Source organism: Myotis davidii, unplaced genomic scaffold (assembly GCF_000327345.1).
Source record: "Myotis davidii unplaced genomic scaffold, ASM32734v1 scaffold2149, whole genome shotgun sequence".
Lineage (NCBI taxonomy): Eukaryota > Metazoa > Chordata > Mammalia > Chiroptera > Vespertilionidae > Myotis > Myotis davidii.
In genome coordinates, this window is record NW_006300221.1 from 33,491 (window position 1) to 42,651 (window position 9,161).

Genomic DNA, 9,161 nt, shown 5'->3' on the forward strand with positions numbered 1-9,161 from the left:
CCTACTTGCTGTGAGAATCAGTTGTGTCTGCAGTGGGAGAACTTCTGTGCTAGATCTCTAGGGCAGTTCTCATCTAGCCTTTGCCTGAGGCTATCCGGCAAATGCCTCTCTGTAGGGCTTGGATGGGGCGGGGCGGGTCCCAGGGGATCTACAGGGTGGGGGGGCAGAGAGAGCACTTATGTCTGCTCTCAGTCCAGTCCCCAGGGGCTCTGCCTCTCTGAGTCCCAGCAACCACTGCAAATGTCGGACAGAAAGCTGCCTTCGAGTTCCGACCGAAGCCAGACAGTCCTGCTTCTCCCGTTTGAGTCTGGGTCCCTAAAGACTCGTCCGGATCTGGAGCTCAGAGTCTGCGACTCCCTCCCGATTGAAAACGCCAACCGCGCCCTCAGCCACCAGCCCGCTCTGCGTGCACTCCGCACCTTAGTATTTCACTTAAACACTGCGCCTCCTCTGAGCCTCGGTATGTGTTTCTCTTTTCTCCTAGTTGTAGGACTTCCACTCAGCCAGTGTTCCTGTGGTTCTGGGTGATGTCCGTTCCATCTTTTAGTTGTATTTTTGAAGTGGTTGTTTGAGGCAGCGAACTCCGGCATTAACCTATGCCGCCATCTTGGTTCTCCTTGTTTTCGTTTTTAATCTCTAAACCCAGAACACAGGAGTTTTCAGTTCCACCTACTCACCTGAAGCTTTGGTGCAGGGAGGAAAGCACAGGCTTGAAGTGCCTGAGGAGAGGCAGGGGAGGAAAGCAGGGCAGGAAGTAGTGGAAAAGCAGTAATCAGAAGTTCTGCCTTGGGACATTCATAGGCTTCCAAACGTAAAGGGCCATTTCTCTGCAGAGGAGCTAGTCCCTCCCAATAGCCTCAGGGCAGGTGATAGAGCCTGCCACACCTTGCATTTTGAGCTCTACAGAGGAAACAAAGGCAGAGGCCAAGCTTATGGGTTTGAACAGTCTTAAGGAACCTTCAGTGACTGTATTGAAACAGGAGCCATCCGCTTTGCTATTCTGGGGAACAGACTGATAAAAACTCCAGGGTCCCAGCTGACCCCATTGGTCTCCATACACGAATCTCTGACCAACCAAAGGCAGAGTAATATTTTGGGCCACTCTCGGAGGAGTATCTCTGGAACAGGAAAAAACACCCATCATATTCCCTGAAAGCAAAACAGCACCAACCCCTGTCAGAAATAGATGCTTGAGTGATTAAGATTGACAGCTGGCAGACAGGCAAAACGGGCAGATAGGTCCCACCTGCTTGCAGCCAAGGCTTGTGGAGACAGACACAGCAGGGGACCAGTGGATTGCTTGGAGCTTCAAGCAATGTGCTAAAAGCCCAAAAACAGTGCCTGACAGTGGTTAGCACCTACACCCTTTTCTGGGTGTTTTTGTTTGTGCTTTTTGGTTTATTTGTTCTGTTGTGTTTTCTCCCCATATTTTTTCTTTCTCTTTTTTTCTATCATTCTTGCTCTATTTTCTCTTTATAGTGGTCACTTTTGTTGTGGATATAGGGCACTTGTGTACATTCTTTTTCTGTGTTGTGTTTTGTCCTGCTATATTTTGTGCTGTTCGGTCAGCACCTCCACAACTGCTGGCACGACATGATACAGAGTGAGCCACATAATCAGACACCCTGAGTGGAGACTCCATCCACAAACAGGACAATTACATTCAAGACCCAGCTACAACAGGAGAAACCAAACATCACAAGTAGGGGACCTTCCTAAAACACCCAGCCCAGGAGACCTGAGGGAATGCACCCTTGGGTCTCACAAAACATCTGCTACATAAGACCAACCCAAAAAATCTGGGTGGCATAGAAGTTTGATCTAAGACACAGAAACAAATAGAAAGGAACAGCAAAAATGGGTAGACAAAGAAACAACCTCCCAAAAAAGAAAAGAAGGAATCACCAGAAAAGGAACTAAATGAAATAGGGGCAAGTAATTTGTCAGAGAAAGAATTCAGAGTAATGGTTCTAAGGATGCTCAAACTTCTGAATGAGAAGGAAGAAGCACCTCAATGAGAATTATAAGGAGCTGAATGAGAAATACACCAACATGAATAAGAGTCAACATGAAATAAAAAATGACATAGCTGCAATAAATAAAACCATGGAAAGTTTCAACAGTAGACTAGAAGCTGAGGACAGAATCAGCAAGTTAGAAGTCAAGGTAGAATAAAACACCCAAGCTGAGCAACAACTGAAAAAAATTTAAAAAACAGGAGGAGAGTTAAAGGAGCTTTGGGACAACATGAAATGAAACAACATCCACATAATAGGACTACCAGAAGGAGAGGAAGCTGAGCAAGGAATAGAAAAACTGTTTGAAGAAATAACCACAGAAAACTTCCCCAACTTTGGGAAGAAAAAAATCACACAAATCCAGGAAGCACAGAGAATTCCAATTAAGATAAACCCAAAAAGAACTACACAAAGACATATCATAATTAAATTGGCAAATGTAAAGGAAAAAAATCTTAAAGACTGCAAGAGAGAGGCAGAAAGTTACCTCCAAGGGATCTCCCATAAGACTATCAACTGGTTTCCCAACAGAAACATATCAGGAAATGGCATGAGGTATACAAAGTGATGAAAAGCAAGAAACTGAATCCAGAATACTCTATCCAGCAAGGCTATCATTCAAAATTGAAGGTGAAATCAGGAGCTTCACAGACAAAAAAAAAGGCTAAGGGAGTTTTTTGCCACCAAACAGCAATGCAAGAAATGCTAAAGGAACTATTCTAAAAAGAAGAAATAGAAAGGGATGACGGGACACAAGCATTAAGAATAAAATGGCAACAAACAAGTCCCTATCAATAACTGCAATGGATTAAATGCTCTAGTCAAAAGACATAAGGTAGCTGATTGCATAAGAAAACATGATCCATATATATGCTGTCTATAAGAGACACACCTCAGAACAAAGGACTCACACAGACTGAAAGTGAAGGGATGGGAAAAAATTTCAGTCAAGTGGAAATTAACAAAAAAGGAACTGTGGAAGCAATTCTTCTGTCTGACAAAATAGACCTCAAAGGTCATAACAAGAGATAAGGAAGGCCACTTCATAATACTAAAGGGATCGATACAATAAGAGGCTATAATTCTGGTAAATATATATGCACTCAATACAGGAGTATCCAAATGTATAAAAAAAAACTTTTGGAGGATATCAAGGAAGAGATGGATAACAATACAATCCTAGGAATTCACTGGAAATCTTCTAGAAAAAAGTCAACAAGGAAACAGCAATCCTAAAGGACTCACTAGTTCAGATGGAACTAATTGACATCTTCAGAACATTTCACCCAAAAGCTAAGGAATATACATTCTTCTCAAGTGCACACGGGACATTTTCAAAGATAGATCACATGTTAGGACACAAGATGTATAAGTAGCAAGTGATCCTAAGAAAGCTGGCAATGTCCTTCCTGCCAAGTAAAATACAATGTCCTTCCTGCCAGGCTGCAGGTCCTTCTTGTTTTCAGTGAGGAAGGCCTTTCACCCTTTGTTTTGGCAATTCACAACGTTACTGTCATTAGGTTTCATAACAGTTGCATGCCACAGAGAAGCCTGCTGAGCCCTCTTGAACACTGCTCCATGCTTAATTTGCATTCGATTCACCTGGGGATCCTGTGAAGATGAAAATTCTAATTTAATGGCCTTGTGTGGGGCCTGAGATTCTGCATTCCTAATAGGCTTCCAGGTTATTGTTGGACCTCTGGCCATACTCTGAGTAACAGATTACTCCTTTTAGACCTCTGACAGAGGCTGGGGTTAAACTGCACTAGGCTGCTTTCCCTGTCAGGTGGACCGTAATGTAATGTTTAGCCAAAGAAAGGTATTTCACCTTTAAAAACATTCTGATTGCTGTTCTCAAACAGAAATGACTTCAAGGTTCTGAGATGGTTTCCATTCTCTGTAGCACCTTGCTTCTTCATGTCATCCACCTGTAATTAACAGGTGGAGTGTGCAGGAGTAACCAAGGTTGGAGGTAGGCAGACACATGCTTGGGTACTCCCAGTGTTTACCTTTATGACTTGGGTTTTGTCAGAAATTATAATCTCTCTCAGTCCCAGATGAAACTTGAGCCTTAGAATCTGGTCTAAGGGGCACTCCCAGGTGCCAGGAGGTAAGCACTCTTCCCAAACTAAGTGCTCTTTCCAAGCTCTGCATGTGTGTGTGTGTGGATGGCATTTTTCCGAACAGGCCCTGGGAATCTCCTTTGCACAATGTATGAAATCTAAAATTTGGTAATCCTGCCACATTTTAAATGCCAGCCAACATGGCCTTACTGTAGAAAATTCCTTTCTGACGACAGAACAAGCTATCCCTGCCAGAGACTGGATATGGTTATGGGAGTACAGAGCCATTCTGGTTTTGTGGTCTGGTGTGAAGGGCACATATTGTGGCATCCTTGCCCCTCCTGCAACCTAGGATAAGATGGGACAGAGCCAGCTGAAAGCCCCCAAACACCTGCTGTAAATAGCAAGCATGGTTGTTTGACTTTTTCCTAATAACTGGACAAACTGGTGTGGTGAGGTGTCAGCTTTCTTTATAAAACACCTTTTGGTTTTCTCAGTGGCACTTACTATGAACAGGTCCTCAAATATGACTGAAGGACAAATACCTCTGTTGATACATTTCCAAAAATCAAACATATCCTGGGAGAGTTTGTTTCAAGGGCAGACTGAATTCTGGTGCTGAGCCCAGCCATTAAGCAGAGGTTGCCAGGATTGGAAAATGTTGAGATAATAGCTATATCAGCGGTAGATAATTTTATAAAACGTTCTTATTTTAAAGATTCTGATATAAGAGGGCATTCATCATTCTCTTACACTTGATCACTCAACTAAAAAGGTGAGCTCTCCCTATGTGTGTAAAGTGTCATACTAACCTTGAGGGTGGTGAGAGTAGACGAGAGAGAGAGAGAGTTAGTTCTTAAGGATTCCATTCTCTGAGAAACTAAGAAATAAAATTTAAAAATAAAACAAATAAACATGGCAATATAATAAACGCTAACTGGTCCAGAGTCATAAATCCCAAAGAAAGTGTTTCTGATTTCCATGGCCAGGGAAAACTTCACAGAGGAGGTAAAATTTAAGCTAGACTTTTAAGAATAGGTATTTTAATGAAGGTAAACTGAATAAAAACACAGAGTTCAAGATATCTGAAAAATGAAAGTAGACTCTGGGCTAGAACGGGTCTATGGAGGGAAGCCATGGGGAGCAAGGCTGAAAAGGTAGGTTGTTGCCATGTTGGAAGTGTCCTGACAATCAAAGCTAGACCTATTTCCATCCCAGTTGCAGTGGAAGCTCACTGAAGTTTAGTAAATCTTCAGATTTACCTTAATGGAACACTCATGGGGTTTTCTGAGATTAATATATATAATCTCCTAAAGTAAAAGGAGACATTCCTACACAACAATAATTCCTTGGCACTCAGAATACTAAAGAGCCAGTTTTTTGTGTTTTTTCTTTTTGTACTTTTAATTTCTTTATTAAGGTATTACATGTGTGTCCTTATTACATATGTGTCATCCCCCCCACTCATGCCCTCACCCCCTGTTGTCTGTGTCCATTGGTTATGCTTATATGCATGCATACAAGTCCTTGGTTGACCTCTCACCCTTACCCCCACCCTCCCCTACCTTCCCTCTGAGGTTTGACATTCTGATTGATGATTCTGTTTCTGGATCTGTTTTTATCAGCTTATGTTGTTCATTATATTCCATAAATGAGTGAGATCATGTGATATTTTTCTCTGACTTAAAGAGCCAGTTTTCTAATCCTTGCTCTGCTACAGGCTCATTGGTAATGGGAAAGGTGACTTCTCTAGGCCATAATTTCAACTATAAAATAAAGGGTTAATCAAGATCATTTCTAAAGTTCCTTCCAGCCCTAGCCATTTGGCTCAGTGGATAAGAGCATCAGACTGCAGACTGAAGGGTCCCAGGTTCGATATTGGTCAAGGGCACATGCCTGAGTTGCGGGCTTGATCCCCAGTAGGGGGGGCAGCTGATCAATGATTCATCGATATTTCTATCTCTCCCTCTCCTTTCCTCTCTGAAATCAATCAATCAATATATATATATATATATATATAAAGTTCCTTCCAGCTCTAAAATCAATTATTCTCATTCTCCTGTTAGAGACTTTCTCCAGTGAGGAAAGAAGAAAAACCTGTTATAACCTATTTAATGACACTGAAATCACAGTTTTAATTATTTAAATTTGCAGATTTGTTCTAATTCTGTCTGCACTGCAAAGTAGAAATTTGCACACTGAAAGTCACTGAACCTTTGTTATAAAAAGCACCTATGGAGAGCAGATGAAGGCATTTTTTTGACTAAATTATCAAATTATTTTTCAACATCACAGATGAACATTTTTAAAACAAATTACAATAAAATTATAGCAAAACTTTTAAAAAGTGATTGATTTGTTCTAATTCTGTCTGCACTGCAAAGTAGAAATTTGCACACTGAAAGTCACTGAACCTTTGTTATAAAAAGCACCTATGGAGAGCAGATGAAGGCATTTTTTTGACTAAATTATCAAATTATTTTTCAACATCACAGATGAACATTTTTAAAACAAATTACAATAAAATTATAGCAAAACTTTTAAAAAGTGTACACTTGAATGTTATAGTAGATAACACTACTGATTTGATCTTTGTATTTTTTGTGTTGTACAGGAAATGCGAATACTAATTTGTCACAAACTCATTTTCAAAAGAAATTGCATCCATAAAGGGACAAGTTCCTCCCTCCCTCCTTCTTTTTCTTTCTTTCTCTCTCTCTCCTTTCTTTCTTTCTCTTTTTAATTAGCAACATGAAAAAAAAAATTAAGAGCTTTTCTAAGAACAGAAGAAGAGTCATGGAAACAGAAGTGTTCTGTGTGGATGCTTCGCAGTCATCCCTAGGTTTCCGCAGGGTACACTGAGGCAGAAAACCTTGTTTCTAGTTTCTGCTCTACCTCAGTTAGCTCTGTGAGGGTAGAAACCATTTATCAGGTTTTATCTCTCCTTTGAAATACTTACCACAATTATGGTCATCATTGTCTTTTCTCTCACTACTGGATTGCAAGATCTAAGTGTCAGGACTCTGTATTCAAAGCTCTCTCTATCCAGCATGTAAGTTACTCAATATTCACTGAATGAATTTTTTAATTTAGCTGTAAAGTGAGGTTTTTTGGACAGAATTTCCCATGTCCTTCCCACCTTTGATTCTAATAGATATGAACTTACTTTGGATTATCTAAGTCCAGACTGTTGAATTTTCCCCTTCAGCTTACTTTATAGCCTTTTATTGCATACTAGTACTTCTCCAAATTAGGACATTTTTGTTTTAATTCAACTTGAAGATAAAGCAGTACAAGGATTATGACAGACAAGGAAGGATTCTGAGGGAGTGATATTGCACATGCTGTTGAACTCAACTCCTACCTCTTGAAGTTGTGGTTTGTGTCTAAAGTAAAAAACTAAAAAGGTAAAGGCATATCAAACTTCAGAACAATTTATAAAATTTGATGATATTCTACATTTTACAGGTGCTAATGCACAATAAGTTTGTTGAACCTCCAAGAACATAATCCAGCACAATATGGTAGTCCTTTGTACCAACAAAACTTGGTGAGAAGAATCATGAATTTTTTTATTTATCTGTAAAGGGATGCTTTGCACTTGAGTATACATATTTCTTTAAGTCAAAAGCCCATTACAGTGTATCCTGTTACAATGAAAATCTTTTACTTAATCTGGAAGCTCACTCGATTATTTTGAGCATTATATACAACTCAACAGATACAATGAAATCCTTGACAACTCTTTGAAATGTTGTAGCTAAATTACAAAGAGTAATTAGATAATGTAGACAACTGCAACGAAGCATTTACTCTCATACTGTGCTCAAAATTAGATGACATATAAAATTCAATTGGGAGCCCGGCCAGCGCGGCTCAGTGGTTGAGGGTCAACTTATGAACCAGGAGGTTACAGTTCGATTCCAGTCAGGGCACATGCCCAGGATGTGGGTTCCATCCCCAGTGGGATGCATGCAGGAGGCAGCTGATCAATGATTCTCTCTCATCATTGATGTTTCTCTCTCTCTCTCTTCCTCTCTGAAATCAATAAAGATATGCTTTTTAAAAATTCAATTAGGAAAGGGAGTTAAAAAGAACCGTGTTTCTTCCTTGAATCAGACTTGGATAAACATGAGATAAGGGTAAATCCTAGGTGGGGAAGTATTTAATTCATTGTGCTTTTATATGTTTTTCTTGCTACCTATTCCCAGTTATAAAATTTAAATCCGCCGAGACCGGTTTGGCTCAGTGGATAGAGCGTCGGCCTGCGGACTGAAAGGTCCCAGGTTCGATTCTGGTCAAGGGCACGTACCTGGGTTGCGGGCACATCCCCAGTAGGGGATGTGCAGGAGGCAGCTGATCGATGTTTCTCTCTCATCGATGTTTCTAGCTCTCTCTCTCTCTCCCTTCCTCTCTGTAAAAAATCAATAAAGTATATTTAAAAAAAAAAATTTAAATCCGTGCATTTGGGTACTATTTGTTTTATCTCAAGTACAACATAATACTAGGCAGTCTTTAAAATCATTTTCTATTAATTGTAAAATATACATTCAGATAAGAACTCTGGAGAGCACTTGTGATCTTGGTTTCCAGCATGCATCAATTTGGTTCAAACAAATTCTTATTAAAAAAAAAAAAGGAACTCTGTAAAATCATTTTTTTTAGAAGGCATAAAATATCCAGGGAACTTTTATTTTTAAAGAACAAATCAAATAAGACATAGCTTTCATTGACCCAATGCAACTTTATATGTAAAATGGTTGCTAGCTATAGCAATTTAACAGTCAAATTAATAGACATTGTATACTAAAAGACATCACCACCATCTTAAAGTCAATTACCTATGATACACCAAGGGAAATTCTGATATGGAATGGTGTGACACAAAGCAAAGAATAAGGCACCTGCTATGAACTCAGAACAATAACTTTCATTTTAAAAGTTACAATAAAATAGAATTAACCAAGATACTTGTTTCAAAGAGGGAACCAAGTATAGGAGTTGACTTCCTGGGTGAGAAAGGCAGGTAACAATGAAGATAAAACCTGCTGGCCCCAGGTCAGCTGATTCTTTCCCTTTT